Here is a 23423-nt window from a genome sequence, read left to right as displayed (position 1 = left end):
CATTCTATTCTATTCTATTCTATTCTATTCTATTCTATTCTTATTCTATTCTACATTCTATTCTACTCTACTCTACATTCTATTCTATTCTACATTCTATTCTATTCTATTCTATTCTACATTCTATTCTATTCTATTCTTATTCTATTCTACATTCTATTCTATTCTACTCTACATTCTATTCTACTCTACATTCTATTCTATTCTATTCTATTCTATTCTATTCTACATTCTATTCTATTCTATTCTATTCTTATTCTATTCTACATTCTATTCTACTCTACTCTACATTCTATTCTATTCTACATTCTATTCTATTCTATTCTATTCTATTCTGTACATTCTGCATTCTACATTCTATTCTACTCTACTCTACTCTATTCTCTACATTCTACATTCTATTCTATAATATTCTATTCCATTGCGTTCTATCAGATGCTCACTAAATGAACAGTCGTAAGTCAAGGACCACCTAGACTTGCCAATGGAATACTGTTAGACAGGCAAGAGGATTCTTAATGTCCTTGTCCATTTTGTGTACCAATTGTGATGGAGAAACCTGGAAGGTTGCCTGCAGCTTCCCTTGTTCATTATTTTGATCACTTCTTGTCCTTTTATCAGACTAAAAAATATATATATTCGCTCCTATATTTGGAATAATTGGAACTTTTTCGGAACGTAGAATAAATGGGATTTGCCCGCAGTTATAGCTGCGCTGGTGAGCTTCCCCCTTTCCTTTAAATTGTGCTCGGCATTCCTGTGGTTTTTTTTTTTTTAAAAAAAAACACCCAACAGCGTTCGGCCTCTTTATTAATTCAACCCCTCAACCATGTTCGGAAAACAGGAAAAAAACAACAAAACAACACACAAAAATATGCATGCCAAATAATAACAGATCGAGCCAAGCAAGTCCTCGCCTCGTTTCAGTTTTCCTCGTTTTCCTTTAAATATTTAGCCAATATACATTTCTCGGTTTAGTGGAGGGATCCGTCACCGAATTCTCGCTTTCTCGTGTACGGAGGCTGCACTGCTGGGCGGCGAGATGAATAAGAGATGAGGACAATATTTGAAATGGCACGACGACGTTCAGGTCACATTATGAGTGCTATGCCCTGGGCCCCTGGGCCTGTGGGATTTGATGACCCCCACTTTCCAAACTGGTCTTGGCTTCATATAGGCAGTCCTTGACGTACGACCAAAGTTGAGCGCCAGATTTCTGTTGCTAAGGGAGACAGTGGTTGTGCCCCGTTTGACGACCGTTCTTGCCACAGTCGCTAAGGAGATGTCTTCAAGAAGACAACTAAACTCAGAGAGCATCGAGGACGCTGCATAATCTCCTCCTCCTCCTCCTCCTCCTCCTCCTCCTCCTCCTCCTCCTCCTCCTCCTCCTCCTCCTCCTCCTTTTCTCTACAAATCTTCTAGCAATGATCATGCTGCCTAGTTTGGTAATGAAATGTCTGCATGAAAACATCTGAGGTCAGAGAACACCAAGGATACCACAGTCATCCTTCTCCCTCCCTCCTTCTCCTCTATTCTGCAAACCCCACTCCCCTCTAGCACTGATGATGTTACTTAATCAGGTCCTGAAATGTCTGCAAGAAAACAACCAAGCTCAGAGAGCACCAAGGACCCCACAGTCATCACCGTCCTTCTCCTCCTCCTTTCCTCCTTCCCTCCTCCTCCTTTTTTTCTGAACAAACCTTACTCACTTCTAGCACTGAACATGCTACCTACTTTGTTAATGAAACGTCTGCACAAAAACAACCATGCTCAGATAGCACCAAGGACCCCACAGTCCTGCCCTTCCTCCTCCTCCTCCTCCTCCTCCTCCTCCTCCTCCTCCTCCTCCTCCTCCTCCTCCTCCTCCTCCTCCTCCTCCTCCTCTTCCTCCTCTTCCTTCTCGTCCTCCTCACAAACGCCACTCCCTTCTACCACTGGTGATGTTCCCTAGTTGGGTCATGAAATATCTTCAAGAAAGCAGCCAAGCTCAGAGGGCACCAAGAACACCACAGTTGTTGTTGTTGTTGTTGTTGTTGTTGTTGTCGTCCTCCTCCTCCTCCTCCTCCTCCTCCTCCTCCTCCTCCTCCTCCTCCTCCTCCTCCTCCTCTTTTTCCTCTACCACCTCCTCCTCCTCCTCCTCCTCCTCCTCCTCCTCCTCCTCCTCCTCCTCCTCCTCCTCCTCCTCCTCCTCCTCCTCCTCCTCCTCTTTTTCCTCTACCACTTCTTCCTCCTCCTCCTCCTCCTCCTCTTCTTCTTCTTCTTCTTCTTCTTCTTCCTCCTCCTCCTCCTCCTCCTCCTCCTCCTCCTCCTCCTCCTCCTCCACCTCCTCCTCTTTTTCCTCTACCACTTCTTCCTCCTCTTCCTCTTCCTCTTCCTCTTCCTCTTCCTCTTCCTCTTCCTCTTCCTCTTCCTCTTCCTCTTCCTCTTCCTCTTCCTCTTCTTCTTCTTCTTCTTCTTCTTCTTCTTCTTCTTCTTCTTCCTCCTCCTCCTCCTCCTCTTTTTCCTCTTCCACTTCTTCCTCTTCTTCTTCCTCTTCCTCCTCCTCCTCTTCTCCACAAGCCCCACCCTCTTCTAGCACTGATGATGTTCCCTAGTTGGGTCACGAAATGTCTTCAAGAAAGCAGCCAAGCTCAGAGAGCTCTAAGGAGCCCATAGTTCCACCCCTGAGCTACAAAGACTCTCTTCGGTTGGTCGCACATACCCATCTCTGGTGCACGCATGAATGCACTTCTACTCAAGAAGCTAGGCCTCCGTCTTCTCATGGGAACTTCCCTCCCCCAACCACCACACGTAACACATTTCTATAACGTGGGGGGGGGGGGAAAATCTCCTCTGCCTTGAAGTCACAAGTGGTGATTTCACCCCTTTAATCAGAGCCGGAGTGGGTGGTAGAGCAGGTGTTCCCGAAGGACCCATTTTCCTTGACAGCAGTGTGTTTGTGGAGTGGTGACTCACTGGAGCAGCCTACACAATTGTCAAGTCAAGTAAGGAAGGGATTAATGAAGAGGGAGCTTAATTACCAGGAGATCTAGGTCACTTCTCACGGATCTCCTCCCCAGCTGCCTCCTTCTATGATCCCATGGAGTGTTGTGTAGTCTTGCTCGGTGGAGAGAGAGGAGAAGTAGCTTTGGAAGTCCTCTCCAGGTCCTTCTCTGCCACCTTCTGGTGCCCTAAGACATCTACCATCAGCTTTCTGGGAACCGAAGAACAGAATAACAGAGTCCATGGAGGTCTTCTAGCCCAACCCTCTGCTCAAGTATTGAGACATTGCAGACAAGTGGCTGTCAGTCTCACCTTAAAAACCTCCAGTGTCACAACTTCTAGTGACAAGCTGTTCCCCTGGTGAATTGCCCTCGCTGTTAGGAAGCTTCTCCTTAATTCCAGGTTGCTTCTCTTCTTGATGATAAGTTGGAATTTTGAGGAACCTCTTGCCTCAGATTCTTATTTTATTTTGGATGCTATTTGGAACCCTGAACAGTCCAAAACTGGAGATGCCTCCCAGTCACACCAGCACAGCTGCAGGGCAAGGTGTCCTTGACCCTCTGAGAAAAGAATGTTATTTTGACATTTATATATCACCCACACTCTATATAATCCCCCCTCTTAGTTTCCCATTAAATGTGATAGGCCTGAAGACCCAATGCAGAAAATGGCTTCCGGAGCTGACATTAGGCCGACACTGAATCAAGATCATGTGAAGCATTAAAATTAATTTATAAGGCCTTGATAAGACCACACTTGGAATACTGGGCCCAGTTTCAATCACCACGAGATATATATATATATATATCTGTGTGTGTGTGTATTTGTGCTGATAAATAAAGGGAGACTGGTATAGATCTATTTCAAGCTATTTAGCTCTCATCAGCTAGCCATACCCTTACTGAGAGCTAAATAGCTTGAAATAGATCTATACTAGTCTCCCTTTATTTATTTATTTATCAGCACAAATACAACACAAATGTAACAAAGGCAACATTAAAAATATGGTTTTCTGCCTGGATGGTCTCCTGGAGTGAGCTGAAAGACAGAAAAGGGAAGCAGTGTGTTGCCTCCCATATTTGGGCATACCAGGGGTTGTGACACAATACATACCTATTTCCCTGGCTTAGCTGATAAAGGAGGAGAGCCTGTGGCTTAGTGGCTAATACATCTGCCTAATACATCTGCCTAATATGTAATACAGCCCAGGTTCAAATCCCAGTAAGGCTATGGCTAGCTAATGAGAGCTAAATAGCTTGAAATAGATCTATATTAATCTCCCTTTATCAGCACAAATGCAACACAAATGTAACAAAAGCAACATTAAAAATATGGTTTTCTGCCTGGATGGTCTCCTGGAGTGAGCTGAAAGACAGAAAAGGGAAGCAGTGTGTTCCCTCCCATATTTGGGCATACCAGGGGTTGTGACACAATACATATACATATACATGCATGCATGCATGCATACATACATACATACATACATACATACATACATACGTGTACACACACACACACACACACACACACACACACACACACACACACACACACACACACACACACACACACACATATATATATATATATATATATATATATATATATATATATATATATGCTGGTTTTGTTGTATTCGGGTCTTTTCCCATGTAAGATTGAGATTGTCTTTGCAACATTTCGGCAAGATCTCACCTGCCATAAGGCTTAAGCCCAAGCCCGAAGATGGCAGGTGAGATCTTGCCGAAACATTGCAAAGACAATCTCAATCTTACATGGGAAAAGACCCGAATACAACAAAACCAGCATGTGTGTGTGTGTGTGTGTGTGTTGTATTTGTGCTGATAAATAAATAAAGGGAGACTAGTATATTTCAAGCTATTTAGCTCTCATCAGCTAGCCATACCCTTACTGGGAATCGAACCAGGGAGTAGTGAGCTCCCTTCCATATTTGGGCATACCAGGGGTTGTAACACACATACATACATACATACATACATACATACATACATACATACATACATGAAAGACATTGAGACTCTGGAAAGAGTGCAGAGAAGAGCCTCAAAGATGATTGGGGGGCTGAAGGCTAAAACACGCGAAGAACGATTCCACCTCCAGTCGAGTCTTAATAAAGTCCAGTTTTGCTCAAAAAGGAAATGCATTTTTTCCCTTCCGTTAATGAGACAGTTGGGGGTTTTTTCCCCCTTCTTTCAATTTCAGGGGTTCCGTTTGCATTTTCAGGTAGTCTATTAAAGCAGAAAGAGGATTGTTTACCTAATCATATTCCGGCTCCGCACCGCTGAGCATCCGTTAAATGTAGAAAATGTTTCTCACACTGCACGTTTTCTTTGATTTTCTTCCCGCCGGCTTAAAATAGGACACTTTGAAAAGGGAACGGCAGGATTCGGATGGGGAAACAGCTGTTTCTTTTGGTTATCTATTGATTTATTTGGGGGGGGGAGGGGTTTACAAAATTGCTTTTTCCTCCTCAATTTCTCTCTTTCTTTTTTCCCTCATTTTTATTTTTTATTTAAAAAAACAACACCCGATTCTTTCAAAGTGCCATCGTAAAAAAAGGAAGCGTAGGCGTTCCTGCAAGATTAAACCAATCCATTTTTATCTCATTATATATCCCTCCTTTTAAAAATAATAATAATAATAATAATAATAATAATAATAATAATAATAATAATAATAATAATAATAATAATAACCCAGCACAACAACGAAAGGATGCTTGTTATTATGCGAACAGCGCTGGGGTTTAAGATCTGATGCAGGGATGAGGATGAAATTTCTATAACAACAGTATGACTCTATACTGTATAGAGTCATACTGTAACTATAATTTTTTTGCAAACATCGGTTGGGATCGAGGCCAAATATTTCTACGTGGCAGAGCCGAGGAGCGGTCTCTGGATCAGGGATCCCTCTTGTTCCTTCACCCAATCCTAGAAAAGAAAGAAAAAAGTAGAAAAACTGCCCTTTGAGGCTCCTTGAGAAAAAAGGATCTCACGAAAATTGCTCAGAACCTCATGTAAAAAAAAAAAAAAATTCGGTGGTGAGAAAAGTAAGGTTTTTTTTTTTACACTTAGCAATTGCTAGAATGGAATAGAATAACAGAGTTGGAAGGGACCCTGGAGGTCTTCTAGTCCAACCCCCTGCTTAGGCAGGGAACTCGACACCCTTCATGGCGAACCTATGGGACACATGCCAGAGGTGTCATACACAGCTCTTTCTTGTGGGCATGGGTGCTATAGCCAGCTGATCTTCGGGTTTTTGGCGTGCAGATGTGTGACAAGCACATGGCCTTCGCAGACACCAGAGTGGAGGAAAATGGCCTGACAATGGCTCAAAAACAGACTGAAAAATGGACAAAAAACATGATTATTTTGGGGGCCGTATTCAAGCCACTTTTTGGGCCGAAACCAGCCTGAAATTGGCCTGAAAATGGCCTAAAAATGGCGTCAAAATGCCCAAGAAACAGGCATGCATGCACTGGCCATCTGGTCTTCGGATTTCCGATGCTGTGGTGCGTGCACGGATGTTTCGGTTTGGGCACTCGATGCCATCCCTGCCTTATAACATTTCAGACAATTGGTTATCCAACATCTTCTTAAAGACTTCCAGTGTTGGGGCATTCACAACCTCTGGAGGCAACTTCTGTTCCACTGATTAATTGTTCTAGTTGTCAGGAAGTTTCTCCTCAGTTCTAAGTTGCTTCTCTCCTTGATTAGTTTCCACCCATTGCTTCTTGTTCTGCCCTCAGGTGCTTTGGAGAATAGTTTGACTCCCTCTTCTTTGTGGCAACCCCTGAGATATTGGAAGACTGCTATCATGTCTCCCCTAGTCCTTCTTTCTCCTAAGCTAAACATACCCAGTTCCTGCAACCGTTCTTCATATGTTTTAGCTTCCAGTCATAAGTCAAGGACGAAGTCAAATGTTGTAGGTCAAGAACTTCCTAAATCTGGCTCAATAGGGATCTTGGAATCCTAATGTCCAGCCACTTAAATATGAGCTAGCAATGTGGTGCAGCTACCAAAAAGGCCAATGCAATCCTAAGCTACAGGAACAGACGGATAAAAATTGTGTGAAGGTTAATACCACTTTATAATGCCTTGATAAGACCACACTTAGAATATTGTATACAATTTTGGTCACCAAAAATAAATGATAGATAAATAGATAGATAGATAGATGATAGATAGATAGATAGATAGATAGATAGATAGATAGATAGATAGATAGATAGATGATAGGGAAATTTCCTGACAGTGAGAACAATCAACCTGTGGAACAACTTGCCTCCATAAGTTCCTTCCTTCCTTCCTTCCTTCCTTTATCCCCTCCCCTCCCATTCCCATCTCCTTCCTTCCATCTCATTCCCACCTCCTCCCTCCCTTCCTTCCTCTCTCCCCTCCCCTCTCATTTCCCTCTCCTTCCTTCCTTCCTTCCTTCCTTCCTTCCTTCCTTCCTTCCTTCGTTTGGGGTCACATGTAATCCTGAGAGCCGAGATACAGAGCTCTGCAAACCTCACCACCAAATTATAATTTCAAAATTAATGATGATCACAAGGAGGTAATGATTAAATACATGACTGGAGAGTAATCATATTAATCATAATTAAGTTTCATTAAGTTTCCGAATTACTTACGTATTTTTTTAAAAATCCTGTTCCCATTCAGTGCTTTTTAGAATAACTTCTCGTACGGCTCTGAGCTCAGAAAATTGTATATTCTTGAGCTCCACGCTAAGCTGCCCCACATTATGTGGTCAGCAGTACTTGGAGACCTGGGGAACACCTGAAGGATCATTGGGGGACAGGACACAAATTGCCATGGAGTTTAACCGTAGGTTGTCCTTGAGGTACATCCATTTGTTAGGGTGACCATATGTGGTCAGCATTTTACTCAGACAAGTGGGTTTTCCCCCATTGTGTATACTATTCCCACTACACCAGCGTTTCTCAATGTTTTCTTCTCCACGGAGCCCTTTTAAATACCTTTTGTGGCCATGGGCACCGAAGACTTGACTCAAGATTTAAATCATAACATTTCTTCAAGTCTTCGCGATGACATTATGTCCCCTCAGGGGTCTGTGGACCACAGGTTGAGGACCACTGTACTACACCAAACTGTCTTTCAGATTAATAATTGCATTGAATTAATTTCCGAATAGAACAGAATAGAATATGGATGGGATAGGATAGGAATAAAATAGAATAAATAGGATAGACTAGATTAGACTAGAATAGACTAGAATAGAATAGAACAGAACAGAACAGAACAGAATAATAGAATAGAACAGAACAGAATAGGGATGGGATAGGATAGGATAGGAATAAAATAGAATAAATAGGGAAGACTAGACTAGACTAGATTAGACTAGTCTAGAATAGAATAGGGATGGGATAGGATAGGAATAAAATAGAATAAATAGGGAAGACTAGACTAGACTAGAATAATAGAATAGAATAGAATAGAATAGAACAGGGATGGGATAGGATAAGAATAAAATAGAATAAATAGGATAGACTAGACTAGAATAATAGAATAGAATAGAATAGAATAGAACAGGGATGGGATAGGATAAGAATAAAATAGAATAAATAGGATGGACTAGACTAGACTAGAGTAGAATAGAATAGAATAGAATAAATAGGATAGAGTAAAGTCGAGTAGAGTAGAATAGAATAGAATAATAGAGTTGGAAGGGACCTTGGAGGTCTTCTAGCCCAACTCCCTGCTTAGGCAGGAAACCCTACACCTCTTCAAACAAATGGTTATCCAACATCTTCTTCAAAACTTTCAGTGTTGGCACATTTACACCTTCTGGAGGCAAGTTGATATTAATTGATACATGGGAAGTCCCATAATGCACAGACCGGCATGACCTGCCTTGGACTTTGATCAAAGTTACATCTTTCATGTAGGAATACTCAGGTCTTGCCTCACTTTCTCTGCAACCATTAACCCTTAGTAAAAGAACCTATCCGCTTCAACTGAAAGGAGTCGAGGGTCTTTCTTTCCTGGGGACCTAGCTGGGGCAGGCCTGACAAAGGATCTTGATGGAGAACTTCCTCTAAAACCCAGGATGGAAACCGGGGACAGTGGGTGAGAACCAGATGGGAGAATTATGGAGCAAAGAGCTCTAAGTTGAAGGCAGCCTCACTCACAAGCCAGGATTGCCAGTTCTGCCCTCTTTGCTAAGATTCACTATGTCACTCTGCTATCGCAAGAGGAGGGAGTCAACTTATTCTCCAAAGCATTTTTTTTGCATAAAGTTTTTTTATTTTTTCCTTTCAAATACATTCACAAACATATGTACATTCTTATAGATACTATTAGCATTTATCTATTAACTATGAGCATTTATCCCTATCTTTTTACAAATATAGAAAACACAGTTGCCGCCCTGTATCTCCATCTTATTTTGCAACAACCCTTACTCCTTCCTTCTTCTCAACCTCCCTTCTCTGCCTTCTTCTTTCCTCCTCTGCTTCCTCTTTTCTTCTTCCCCTCTCTTTCTTCCCTCCTCCTCTCTTCTCCTCCTTCTTACCCTCTCTCCTACTCTTAATTCCCCTCCCTTACTTCTTCTGCTTTACCCTTTCTTCCTTTCTCTCTTCATCCTCCCTCCTTTCCGTTGTTGCCCTTAGTTATTTTCTTTCTCTGATGGATTCTCGGGGTGGCATTTTATTCTCCAAAGCACCTGAAGGCATGACAAGAAGCAATGGGTGGAAACTAATCAAGGAGAGAAGACTACCCTAGGAAGAGTGCAGAGAAGGGCAATGAAGATGATTAGAGGGCTGAAGCCCAAAAGATACGAAGAACGCTTTCAGGAATTGTGTATGTCTAGTTTAATGAAAAGAAGTAGGAGTGATATGTTAGCAGTCTTCCAGTATTTGAGGGGCTCCTACAAAGAAGAAGGGGGGGGGGGTTCAACCTATTTTCCAAAGCGCCAGAAGGCAGGACAGGAAACAATGGATGGAAACTAATCAAGGAAGGAAGCAACTTAGAACTAAGGAGAAATTTCCTGAATTCCACCTCAGGACTGGAGACTAAAACGTGGAAAATGATTGCAGGAACTGGGGATGTCTACTTTAATAAAAAGAAGGACCAGGGGAGACATGATAGCAGTCTTCCAATATCTCAGGAGCTGCCACAGAGAAGAGAAGGTCAAGCTATTCTCCAAAGCACCTGAAGGCAGGACAAGAAGCAATGGGTGGAAACTAATCAAGGAGAGAAGCAACCTGGAACTAAGGAGGAATTTCCTGACAGTGAGGGCAATTGATCAGTGGAACAATTTGTATCCAAAAGTTGTGAATTCTCCATCACTGGAGGTTTTGAAGAAGAGATTGGACAACCATTTGTCTGAAATGGTAATGGGTCTCCTGCTTTAAGCAAGGGGTTGGACTAGAAGACCTCCAAGGTCCCTTCCAACTCTTGTTACTTCCTTCTGCTCTGGAATAATTCATGAAAAAAGGACCTTTGGTATCTGAGAACGTTAAATGAGAACCTGGACTGACCATTTCAAGCACAGTTTCAGGCACCCCGCAGAATGATACTAGTTTTCTGTCCCAGCTAATGACATTAAATTCCATCTTCATGGTGACATGGTCATTTAAGAGAGGCCGTTGCAGCCTCAAGGCATATTAAGTCTGTAAATAACACTCCAAGGTCAGCATACCTTTGGGCAAAAGGCAATTAGGACATAGCTTGAATGTACCAGGTTTTTCCAATTACTGGGCAAAGATGACTGATGCTTGCATTTACTGTAGGTTGGGGAGAGATTTTATCCCGGCAGTTCTTCACAACAGACTTTCTGGTTTTTCTCTGAAGACGTTTCACTTTTCATCCAAGCAGCTTCTTGAGGTCTGACTGGATGGTGGGGAATGGAAGGATTGATATCCTTGCAGACAGCCGGTCATTTGCATTATTTTAGAGCGTTGTTGAGGCCACTTGGAAGTTTATCTGTAGTAGTAGGGTAAATGGGTATATCCATTTGCACTACTCCGATGATGCTCCAAGTGGCCTAAACGCCTCCCTAAAAGGATGCAAATGACCAGATGTCTGCAAGGAATATCAATCCTTCCATTCCCCACCATCCAGTCAGAACTGAAGAAGCTTCTTAGATGAGGAGCTAAACGTCTTCAAAGAAAATGATGCAGCCTAGAACTGTGTTGGCTTTTATGGCAGCTGCTGCACACGGCTGGCTCCTATTTAAATGGGAGTCCTAGTGGACAACTATTTAAATAGGAGCCAGCTGTGTGCAGCAGCTGCCAAAAAAGCCAACACAGTTCTAGGCTGCATAGACAGAAGATAGAATCAAGATCACATGAAGGGTTAATACCACTTTATAATGCCTTGGTAAGGCCACACATGGAATACTGCGTTCAGTTTTGGTCACCACGATGTAGAAAAGATGTGGAGACTAGAAAGAGTGCAGAGAAGAGCAACAAAGAGCATTAGGGGACTGGAGGCTAAACATATGAAGAACGGTTGCAGGAACTAGGTATGTCTAGTCTAATAGAAGGTCTAGGGGAGACATGATAGCAGCGTTCCAATATCTCAGGGGCTGCCACAAAGAAGAGGGAGTCAAACTGTTCTCCAAGGCACCTGAGGGTAGAACAAGAAGCAATGGGTGGAAACTAATCAAGGAGAGAAGCAACTTAGAACTGAGGAGAAACTTCCTGACAGTTAGAACAATTAATCAGTGGAACAGAAGTTGCCTCCAGAAGTTGTGAATGCCCCCACACTGGAAGTCTTTAAGAAGATGTTGGATAGTTATTTGTCTGAAACGGTATAGGGCCGTGATGGCGAACCTATGGCACGCGTGCCACAAGTGGCACACGGAGCCATTTGTCAGGGCACGCGAGGTGCTGCCCTGTCAGCTGGCCAGCGTGCATGTGTGTGCTGGCCAGCTGAGTTTACCTTTTTAAAAGCTATTTTTCGCCTTCCCCAGGCTCCAGAGGCTTTATTAGGAGCCTGGGGAGGGCGAAAAGAGCCTCCCCCGCCCCCCGGAGGGTTCAGGGACTGTCCCTGAAGCCTTCGGAATGCTTAAAACCACCCTCCGAGCAAACCGGAAGTGACTCTAATCCGATTGGATATTTAAGTTTACTGCCTGAGCAGGGGAGGTTGGACTAGAAGACCTCCCAAGTCCTTTCTAACTCTGTTATTCTGTTTTAGCCTCCACTAATATTTTAATGGGATGCTGTAACAGTTCGAATCCCTAGTGTCGCGTAAGGGAGTGAGCTCCTCTTACTTGTCCCAGTTTCTGCCAACCGAGCAGTTCGAAAGCACTTAAAAATGCAAGTAGAAAAATAGGAGGCACCTTTGGTGGGAAGGTAGCAGCGTTCCGTGCGCCTTCGGCGTTGAGTCATGCCGGCCACATGACCACAGAGACGGCTTCAGACAGCGCTGGCTCTTCAGCTTTGAAACGGGGATGAGCACCACCCCCTAGAGTCAGGAACGACTAGCACATATGTTTGAGGGGAACCTTTACCTTTAATATTGCTTTTGTGTTTTCGGCGACGAGGAAACTTTTGCATCCTCCACGAGATGCTTCCCCATGTTTGCAAAGTTAACAATAGTTGTGGTTGAAATCTTGATTGGCTTCAGGAGCTAATTCTTCCATCAAAGCTTCCCTTTCTTCTTATTTATTCACTGGGCTTGCATCCTGCCTTCTCTTCACGGAGGCCTGGAGAAACGGCGTTTACTTAGCTGATTAATATATTTACTCTCCAAATGTGGGAAAAGTTTGGAAAGGAGGGACGGGAGGAGGAACATGAAAGAGAGCTTTCGCTTTGGGGTAAAACGGAAATAATCTCGTCTTGCAAAAAAGTAAAACAAAACAAAACAAAACGCCCTCCCTCTATCCAATTTGGAAAAGATGCAGATCCTTTGAAGTCCACAAGTCTTAAAGTTGACAAGTTTGGAAACATTTTTGTGTAGGATGGTGATGGCTACCCTTTTCCAGACTGAGTGCCCAAAGCATGGGCGTGCCTGAACCCCAAAAATGCAAAGGGTGTGCTCCCCTCAGCAGGTGCGCCCCTGTGCATGCCTGCCCCCCATATGAGCATGCATTCTGGGCATGCGTGCACCCCCCCACAAACACCACTCCCCATGCATGCGCGGTAGTGACCCAAAGGCCAGCTGGCTGGTGAGAGGCGCGCATGCATACGCAGTGAATTGAACTGGGGCGATGGCTCACGTTCCATCAGAGAGGGCGCTGCGTGCCACCTCTGGCATGTGTGCCATAGGTTCACCATCATGGGTGTAGGAGATGACCAGGTGGGGTCAAAGGCATCATCACTTTGCAGTCCATACGCCGCCACAAGAGACCAGCCCTGCGTGAATCCCTTTGACTCTTACCTGGCGCCAATTAGTAGATCAGATTCTTGTGTATAGGTAGCGCACAGTAAGCTTTTAGTGTTTCGAACTCCATTCCCGGTTCCTTGCGCCGGACGGAATGCTATTCTAGCTTTCCTGCAGGGATACTTTTCCTGCAATTATTCCCACAATAACCCGTAGAGTAGGTTGGCCAAAGAGAGAGACACTCAGCAAGCATCGGTGGATGACAAATGTGATTTTCCGGGACAAGGCGTGAAGATCACACAGCCAGCTGAGAGTTCAAACTTTCCTTTAATGCTCCAAATTTCCTCCCAAAATGCTCCCACGTTCTTGGGAAGTCCCAGAGCAAAGCGCGCATGGACGGACGGACACACACTAGCCTCTGACTGCACCCAGTCCAGCAAAACAAAGCAACAGGGAAAGGAGTCCATGAACCAAGGAACAAATAATGAGTCCACAAAGTCAGGGACAAGATACCGAGTCCACAAGTAAGGAAGAAGCAAGCAGTGCTGCATACTCAAAATCTCTGGGCCGGCACACCAAACTCTACCAATTCAGAATTTGTTCCCGACAAACGCCCCTCCCCACAGCGTCTCCTTCAAGCTCAGTCCCCAGGTGTGCCTTGTGAAGAGGGGCCGGGCATTCTCCTCCTGAGTCTTCAGGTCTCGCTGAGTCTGCGCTGTTCCCACCTTCTCTCCACTCTCCGTGCTGAGGGATCAGGAGGGGGTGGTCCTTGCTCATCGCCTGCGCTCCATCGCTCCTCATTTTGCACCGCTTGCCCTCTGTCGGTCATCCGGCCCCCGTTCCTCCCTGCTAACAAGCCAGCCCAATCCTGAGGGCCCTGGGCTGGCTCAGCCTGCTTCTCTCCACATTCCTCCAAAGCCAATGAAGCTGCCCCCTCGATCTCCGTCAGTTCCAGCTCATCCTCCTCCGCAGATTCAGGCTCCGACGGGGGCATGACAACAACGGACATCAGAGGTGCCTTCAAGGCAGTGGTGGGATACGACTGGTACACCCCCGTATGGGGTTAACGGTGCCTGCTGGGATGGTGCTCCGGAGGGAGCTCTCCTTACCTCTATTTGAGCCAGTGTATGGCGCCTGCGTAACTCTCTGCTGAGCAACTGGGGTGTTGCAGGGGGTGGGTACGCATGCTTGCATGTGGTGGGCGCCCGGCCCTGTTGCAGCATACTGGTTGCAAGGGGATCCGGAACCCACCACTGCTTCTAATACAATACAATAGCAGAGTTGGAAGGGTCCTTGGAGGTCTTCTAGTCCAACCCCCTGCCTAGGCAGGAAACCCTATACCGTTCCAGACAAATGGCTATCCAACATCTTCTTAAAGACTTCCAGTGTTGGGGCATTCACAACTTCTGGAGGCAAACTGTTCCACTGATTAATTGTTCTAACTGTCAGGAAGTTTCTCCTCAGTTCTAAGTTGCTTCTCTCCTTGATTAGTTTCCACCCATTGCTTCTTGTCCTGCCCTCAGGTGCCTTGGAGAATAGTTTGACTCCCTCTTCTTTGTGGCAGTCCCTGAGATATTGGAAGACTGCTATCATGTCTCCCCTAGTCCTTCTTTTCATTAAACTAGACATACCCAGTTCCTGCAACCGTCCTTCGTATGTTTTAGACTCCAGTCCCCTAATCATCTTTGTTGCTCTTCTCTGCACTATTTCTAGAGTCTCCACATCTTTTCTACATCGTGGCGACCAGAACTGGATGCAGTATTCCAGGTGTGGCCTTACCAAGGCATTATAAAGTGGTATTAACACTTCACGTGATCTTGATTCTATCCCTCTGTTGATGCAGCCTAGGACTGTGTGAGAGGGTTTCAATTGCCTTGTTGTGGCTGCCATCTTGATTTTATTTTGTACCCCCACATTGTGGACACCCCTTGTAGACTTCAACCAGTACCTCCCTATTCTTATTCCACTATCTCATCCCCTACACTGCTCAGGTCTGTTCTTACAAAGATCGTAGCCCCAAAATAAATTTGAACTTCGCTGCTGGTCTTATTATATCTGTTCCTGCAATGCATTTTGGTGGTTTAAAGTGATTGAGAAACGCTCAATAATACATATTATTACGGTAGCAAGAATGGTCTTTGCCCAAAACTGGACAAAGAGGGGAATTCCACAAACAGAGGAATCCATTAGGGAAATTCTGATTTGTGCTAAAATGGATACATTGATGTGGGAATTGAAGAATAAAGATGAATCAGAATATTATAAGACCTGGGACAAATTTTTATCGATGGTTGGAACCAAAAATGAAAAACCCAAAATAGGCAACGACTAAGATGTATAGAATGGAGATTAGAATGATGTATCAAATCATAACAGTGAAAATATATAAGGCAAGAACAAAGCAACATGGTTGGAAATACAATATCTTTATATTTGTAAATACTGAATTGTAAATTAGCATGGTGGTGATACTGTTTAACTTTATATTTTAGTATGTATGGCAAATCAAGATCACGTGAAGTGTTAATACCACTTTATAATGCCTTGGTAAGGCCACACTTGGAATACTGCATTCAGTTCTGGTTGCCACGATGTAAAAAAGATGTGGAGACTCTAGAAAGAGTGCAGAGAAGAGCAACAAAGAGGATTAGGGGACTGGAGACTAAAACATATGAAGAATGGTTGCAGGAACTGGGTATGTTTAGCTTAAGAGAAAGAAGGACTATGGGAGACATGATAGAAGTGTTCCAATATCTCAGGGGTTGCCACAAAGAAGAGGGAGTCAAACTGTTCTCAAGGCACCTGAGGGTAGAACAAGAAGCAATGGGTGGAAACTAATCAAGGAGAGAAGCAACTTAGAACTGAGGAGAAACTTCCTGACAGTTAGAACAATTCATCAGTGGAACAGAAATTGCCTCCAGAAGTTGTGAATGCCCCAACACTGGAAGTCTTTAAGAAGATGTTGGATATCCATTTGTCTGAATAGGGTTTCCTGTCTAGGCAGGGGGTTGGACGGGAGAGGGAGAGGGAGAGGGGGAGAGAGAGAGAGAGAGAGAGAGAGAGAGAGAGAGAGAGAGAGAGAGAGAGAGATGCTCTGTCTTTAAAAGCACTGTACTCTAAATAATTGTATCTCCTTTTGTGTTACAGTTTGTGGAAGAATCACAGTGGATCAAGAAGAGCTGGATTGAGGAGAACAAAAGCCGAAACCAATTAATTCTTTTCTCCTGCACAAGGTAACCATGGGGGGTTCGGTGGAGGGAATGGATGTGTTTGCATGAATATTATTGTATGTTTGGTCAAGAAAAAAGTGTGCTGTTTCCATTGGCTCTCAGGTGGTGGCAAGGAATGGAATTCGTTTAAAGTTATTTTCATTACAAAGTTGTAAAATTACGAATTATTTCCATTATAGGTGTTGGGGGAACACATAATTGTTTGAAAGTACATGTCAAAGAAGGAGGTGAGAGTGGAGGTTTATTTCCCAAGCTTGTGAGTTGGTTTCCGAATGTTTCATTACCAGGCTAGGTAACAACTTCAGCAAAGTTTAAGGGATGTCATTGTTGGTGTTCTCCTTAAAAGGGCTTGGTGTGGTCAGTAGGTCTTGTGATGGGGAGGTGAGGTCAGGTGAGGTAAGGTGTGGGTTGCATCAAGTGAGGTATTTGTGATGGGTCAGGTGTGTGTTGTGTCAGTATATAATGGGATATTTCAGAGTTGTACCTCAGGACTCTTTCAATTAATTGCAGGAGGAGGAGGGAGGAGGTGGGGAGAGGGAGGAGGAGGAGAGGGAGGGAAGGAGGAGGAGGCATGGAAAAAGCGGAGCAGGAGCAGGAGGGAGGAGTAGGAGAGATGGAGAAGGAGGGAGGAGGAGGTGAGGGAGGAGGAGGAGGGATGGAGGGAGAGGAGGAGGTGAGAGAGAGGAGAGGGAGGGAAGGAGGAGGTGGGGGAGGGAGAGAGAGGAGGAGAGGGAGGGAAGAAGGAGGTGTGGAAAAGGAGGAGCAGGAGAGAGGAGTAAGAGAGATGGAGGAGGAGGTGGAGGAGGAGTAGGGAGAGGGACGGAGGGAGAGGAGGAGGAGGGGAAGGCAGAGGGAGAGGAAGGAGGAGGAGGGAGAGGGAGGGAGAGAAGGAGGAGGAAGGAGGAGGTGAGAGGGAGGAGGAAGAGGAGGAGGAAGGAGGAAGAGGTGAGAGGGTGGAGGAGGAGGAGAGAGAGAGGGGAGAGAGAGAAGGAGGATACATTCACCACTTTGTAAAAATACTAAAGGCGGGATATCAATAAAAAATAAAGCTGCAAATGATTGATGTCCTTTTCAAAATAGCCTTTTTCAAAATCCTGGGAATTGGTCCTGGGTGACACTTACTAGGCTTAAACCATTTTTTGCATTCCGATCTCTTCCTGGAGCTTGGCCAAGGGAAGACATGATCTAACCTGATGTCTTTTGATCGATCCGCCTGCAAATTCTGCCATTTTGATGTCATTTCAATTGACACCCCCCCCCCCCGGGTCAAATCATGACTGGCAGCCTTGGATAAGAATAGACTGACCGACAAGGCGACATTTGCGAGTGCTTCAAACCTGATGCAATGAGGCAAATTTGTTATCAATTTTATCGCTGTTATTGTTTCAATGGTCAATGTTATTATATCGAAGGGGTAAAGTTGTGCTGAGTTTAAACATCTATGGAAATTCTCAATGATCAAGGTCACGGTTGTCCCAAAGGGGCTTTCTCAAAAGACAACTGGACTTTTTTTTTCCTTGAAGAGATTTCGCTTCTCATCCAAGACGCTTCTTCTGTTCTAGCGTCAGAATGGAAGAAGCGTCTTGGATGAGGCACGAAACATATTCAAGGAAAAACAACAACAACTCCTTTTATTTGTTTACTCCCAACTGTCCCAAAGGTACTTTTTCAAGAGGCAACTGGACTTCGTTTTTTTCCTTGAAGAGGTTTCGCTTCTCATCCAAGGCGCTTCTTCCATTCTAACGTCAGAACCAAAGCTTCTTGGGTGAGACGCAAAACATCTTTTAGGTAAAAATCCAGTTTGGTCAGGGTGGATAGATTCAATCAATCAAAATTCAATCTTTCTGCTGTTATCAGTGCAAATATTTTGTAATCTGCGTTTAATAGAGATACGGGTCTATAATTCCTAATCTGTGTTAAATCTGAGCCTTCTTTTGGAATTAAAGTAATAGTTGCTACTATCCAGGCATTTGGCATCTCAGCTTCCAATAGTACTTTGTTATAAACCTCGAGCATTGACATATTCAATATATCCTGAAAATATTTATATGCTTCTGCAAATAATCCATCTGGCCCTGGCCTTGTATTATTATTTTTTGGCGGTCTATTTATTGCCTCTGTTAATTCCATCATCGTTATTCTGTCATTTAGCATTGCTCTCATATTTTCAGAAGCAAAACATCTTCAAGGTTTAAACCATAATGCTTTATTTTTATTTGTTTACTCCTTTTCTTTGTTTATTCCCAACTATCCCAAAGATGCTTTTTCAAGACTTTGAAACTAGATTTTGTTTTTTTCCTTGGAGATGTTTCACTTCTCATCCAAGAAGCTTCTTCAACTCTGAATGGTGGAGAAAGGAAGGATTTATAACTCCTTGCAGACAGCTGGTTGTTTGCATCCTTTTTAGCAAGTCATTAAGGCTACTTGGAGATTTATCTGTGTCTTCAGGCTCATCTGAATGGTGCAAATGGGTGAATTCACAGCCATTTGAATTCCACACCCATTTGCACTGTTCAGGTTGACCTTGAGGACATAGATAAAACCTCCAAGTGGCCTCAAGGACTCTCTAAAAGGATGCAAATGACCAGTTTTGTCTGCAAGGAGTAACAATCCTTCCATTCCCCACCATCCAGTCAGAACTGAAGAAGCTTCTTGAATGAGAAGTGAAACGTCTTCAAAGCAAAAAACAGAAATCCAGTTGCCCCCCAAACACATCCTGGACCTGACCAACCACTGCCTAACCAACACATACTTCATCCATAATGGACAAAGATACAAAGAGATAGAAGGAGCACCCATGGGATCACCCCTCTCACCTGTCATTGCAAACTTATACATGGAACATTTTGAAACCAACGCCTTAGACAAATCTGAACACAAACCCAAACTCTGGCTTAGATATGTTGATGACACTTTCGTGATTTGGCCACACGGAAAAGAAAAACTGGACAACTTCCTCACACATCTCAACAGCCTACACCCCAAAATACAATTCACCATGGAAATAGAAGCAAACAACCAACTTCCCTTTCTGGATGTCCTAATCTACAAAAAAACTAATGGCTCCCTAGGACACACCATCTACCAGAAAAAAACACACACCAACCGCTACTTAAATGCACAATCCCATCACCACCCTGCACAGATCAACTCTGTGGCCAAGACCCTCATCTCCAGAACCAAATGCCTAGCCGACAAAGACCACCTGAAAACTGAATTACACAAACTCACAAATGTATTAATCTCCAATGGATTCCAAAGAAAAACAATCACCAACCTAATCCAAAAAGAGACTCCTCCAAAAAACCAAGACACAGAACAGGACAATGGCATCGCCCTCCTCCCTTATATCAAAGGCACCACAGATAAAATCAGCAAAATTATCCACAAGCACAATATCAGGACAGCCTTCACCACTGACCAAAAACTAGCCAACATCTTAAGAAACCCCAAAGACAAAATCCAACTAGAAAACCAAGGAGTCTACAAAATACCATGCAAAATCTGCCCAGCAATATACATAGGACAAACAAACAGAAGGATAAATGCACGCATCACAGAACACAAGAACGCAGTAAGAAAAAAAGAAAAAACTTCCTCCCTTTTCCAGCACCTTAAAGCTACAGGACATGAAATCAACTTTGAAGGAGCCAGGTTAATCTCCAAAACAGAACACCTCCACAAGAGAATAATCATGGAAGCCATCGAAATAGAGAAACACCCCCACAGCATGAACAAACGTGATGATACCTCCCGCCTACCAAACATCTGGAAACCAGCCCTAGCCAAAAAACGAACACCACCCACCACCCAAGCCGTTAAAATACAAAACAACAATGCACACACAGCCTGCACCAATCAGCACCAATCTACCAATCATGATACAACCACACAACCAATCATTCCACTTACTGAAAAAAAGCCAGCACCCCATCCCCTCCCACCAAGACTTACAGAAAGACGGCATATATATATATATTAGTCTGATTTGGATGATAGAGGAATGGCAGGGAGGAAATTAAATAAAATTTAAAATTGATTCAAATTAGTGGCTAACTGTTAGCTCCTCTCGGGGGATTCTGGAGTGGAAAAAACGGTGAAAGAAAATTTTTTATTTCAATGTGTGATAATGAGGTTGCTTCTGCTTCCTCTGTTTTTCACCACAAAGCTGACTGTGAACGAGGTGATCTGCTGGGATTCCCCACCAATTTATCTACACAACTGGGGTCTGATCTCAACAAATATATATATATTTCTCACTGCTTATCATTTCGGTATCGAGAAGTATTTTAATGGTGTTTCTCTTTCTGCATCCTTGAATGACACTAAGTAGTCTGTCAGTTGAGGCACCACCTAACCCATGTTCCAATGTAGGTTTCTGTTGGGGTGTCGGAGGTGGGGAGGGACATGGTCTGATGTTCACTGTGATTGTGAGATTGAAGCTCTGCCCCCTTTTTGTTAACATGCGACATGTGTGAAGATGGGGCATGGTTTTGACTTCATGGCTGCCCGTCCCAGGTAGATTTTTTTAAAAAAATATCCCTGCTGACACTCATACTTTGCTATATAGAAAAATATAACATATTTTATAATAGACAGGACAGCCATTGGATGGGATACTGCAAGGCTGCTTTCTTGAGTAGAGGGTTGGACTAGAAGACCTCTGAGGCCTCTTCCAGCCCTATGATTCAATGTTCTATATTCAGAGAATAAATGTAATGAAATAACCTTTCCTTTCCTTTCTTTTACCCAGTGACCCCTTTCTTCCCTCCTCCCTATCACCTATCCATCCATCTATCATTTCATCCATCCTCCCATCCATCCACCAATCAATACATATTGTATCTCTTTCCTTCCTTCCTTCCTTCCTTCCTTCCTTCCTTCCTTCCTTCCTTCCTTCCTTCCTTCCTCCTATCTATCTATCTATCTATCTATCTATCTATCTATCTATCTATCTATCTATCTATCTATCTATCTATCTATCTATCTATCCTTCCACCCATCCATCATTTCATCCACCCTCCCACCTATCCACCAATCTCCTTCCTTCCTTCCTCCCTCCCTGCTAACCATCTATCCATCCATCTATCTATCCACCCATCCATCATTTCATCCACCCTCCCACCCATTCACCAATTTCCTCCCTCCCTCCCTCCTTTCCTTCCTGTCATCCATCCATCTATCTGTCCATCCATCCATCATTTCATCCACTCTCCCACCCATTCACCAATCTCCTTCCTTCCTTCCTTCCTTCCTTCCTTCCTTCCTTCCTTCCTTCCTTCCTTCCTTCCTTCCTTCCTTCCTCCCTTCCCTTCCCTTCCCTTCCCTTCCCTTCCTTTCCTTTCCTTCCCCTTAACCCAACCCTAAAAGACCCTGAGAGTCTTCCATTCCATTCTTCAGAAATTTGATTGGCTACCCTGGGACCCAATGGCTTCACACGAGAGAGTCACAGAATCCAAGCCCATATGCATTCACGTGGTTCCATATTCATGTGCAAAGGACAACACAATTGCATTGGGATGCCTGATCCTAACAGTCGTTGTTGTTGTTCTTGTTGAATCCAAAATAGCTGAACCTCTGTAAGGGTTCAGTAACAAGGTCTGTTATCACGTCATTTTGGGATGTTTCCTGGCTGGGTGGGCTGAGGATGAATCACATTTCTCACCCCTGATGCTTGAAGACCACCAAAGTCTTCTGAAGATCATGTGCTCAAATAGACCTTCTGGAATTGCAACCACCTATATATACAGCCCGTTGGCATGGTTATTCCCACGTTGCCCATGGAATGTTTGAAAAAAACTGGTATCTAGCTGTGGTTTATTTTAGGCACGGATAGCTCTGAACTAGGAACTCTGAGATTTGACATGAATTTATTGACAACAAAAGAGAACTATTTCCAGAATCCAACACCTGCAGATTTCATGATCTGCAATAACCAGCCTAGTGTAAATGGTAAATATCAGTGATGGCTAACCTTTTTGTCATCATGGGCCAAAAGTGGGGGGAGGGGGGACATGCACGTGCGTTCCCTCCCCCCATGCATGTGCACGCAACCTCCCTGCCCTCCCCCCCACTTTTGGCATGTGATGGCACGGTGGACCCATTTTTCGCCCTCTCCAGGGCCATTTTCCGACTTCCGGTTTGCGTGTTGGGCCGTTTTTCGACCTCTGGAAGCAGAAAAGCGGCCTTACGGGCAACCCCAAAGTCCATTCCCGAAGTTCTGGGTTGCCCGTAGGGCCATTTGTCTCCCTCCAGAGGCTTTAGAGAAGCCTCCTGAAGCCTCCGGAGGGCGAAAAACCAATCAATGTGCAAAAGTTCGGAAACGGATTGCGAGGGTGAAAAAAAGCGGGCAAAAATGGAGGCTGAAATCAGCTGGCCAGCATGCGCATCCGCATTGGAGCTGACAGGGCAATGTGTTGCGTGCCCTAAGAAATGGCTCCATGTGCCACCTGTGGCATGCGTGCCATAGGTTCGCCATCATGCGTATGTATAGATCAGGGGTCAAGCTCAATTGCATTGAAGGCTGTATCAGGGTTGTGTTTGTGTTTGGGCATGGCCAAGATGGGTGTGGCCAGCTCAACATCACTCATGTTGGGGGCACCGGTGGCGGCCCAAGTGCTCTGCCTGCAGAAAAGGGCTTCCGAGCTCCGTTTTCAGCTGTGATGGCCTCCTGTAACCCTTTGCCAGTGAAAATGGAGCTCGGGAGGGACCTTCTGAGTTCTGTTTTTTTCTGACAGAGGTGCCACGGGCTGGTTCTTTGCTATTTCCAGGGCGATCCTGCGAGCCAGATCTCAGCACCCCGTAGCCTGGATCCAGCTCCCGGGCCTTCAGTTTGACACCCTTGGTATAGGTAAACTAGCTGATAACCCGGTGTTGCCTGGGTATTTATTTATAG

General features: G+C 44.3%; 1 protein-coding gene across 4 annotated transcripts in view; it reads left to right on the top strand.

The window, feature by feature from the left end:
* The window catches only part of TSNARE1 (t-SNARE domain containing 1), a 291135-nt gene that overhangs the window by 29422 nt on the left and 238290 nt on the right, over nt 1-23423 (top strand). For 3 of the 4 annotated variants that reach the window (XM_081951106.1, XM_081951109.1, XM_081951110.1), the window contains exon 2: nt 16446-16531. The gene's annotated coding sequence lies outside the window, so the exon portion shown is untranslated. Of the gene's footprint in view, nt 1-16445; nt 16532-16707; nt 16756-23423 lie in introns of all 4 variants that reach the window. The other variant, XM_081951107.1, reaches the window with a different exon arrangement.

This window comes from Natrix helvetica, assembly GCF_964273705.1.
Source record: "Natrix helvetica genome assembly, chromosome: 4".
Classification (NCBI taxonomy): domain Eukaryota; kingdom Metazoa; phylum Chordata; class Lepidosauria; order Squamata; family Natricidae; genus Natrix; species Natrix helvetica.
The sequence above is the reverse complement of the archived record's forward strand: the minus strand, read 5'-3'. Positions and strand labels throughout refer to the sequence as shown.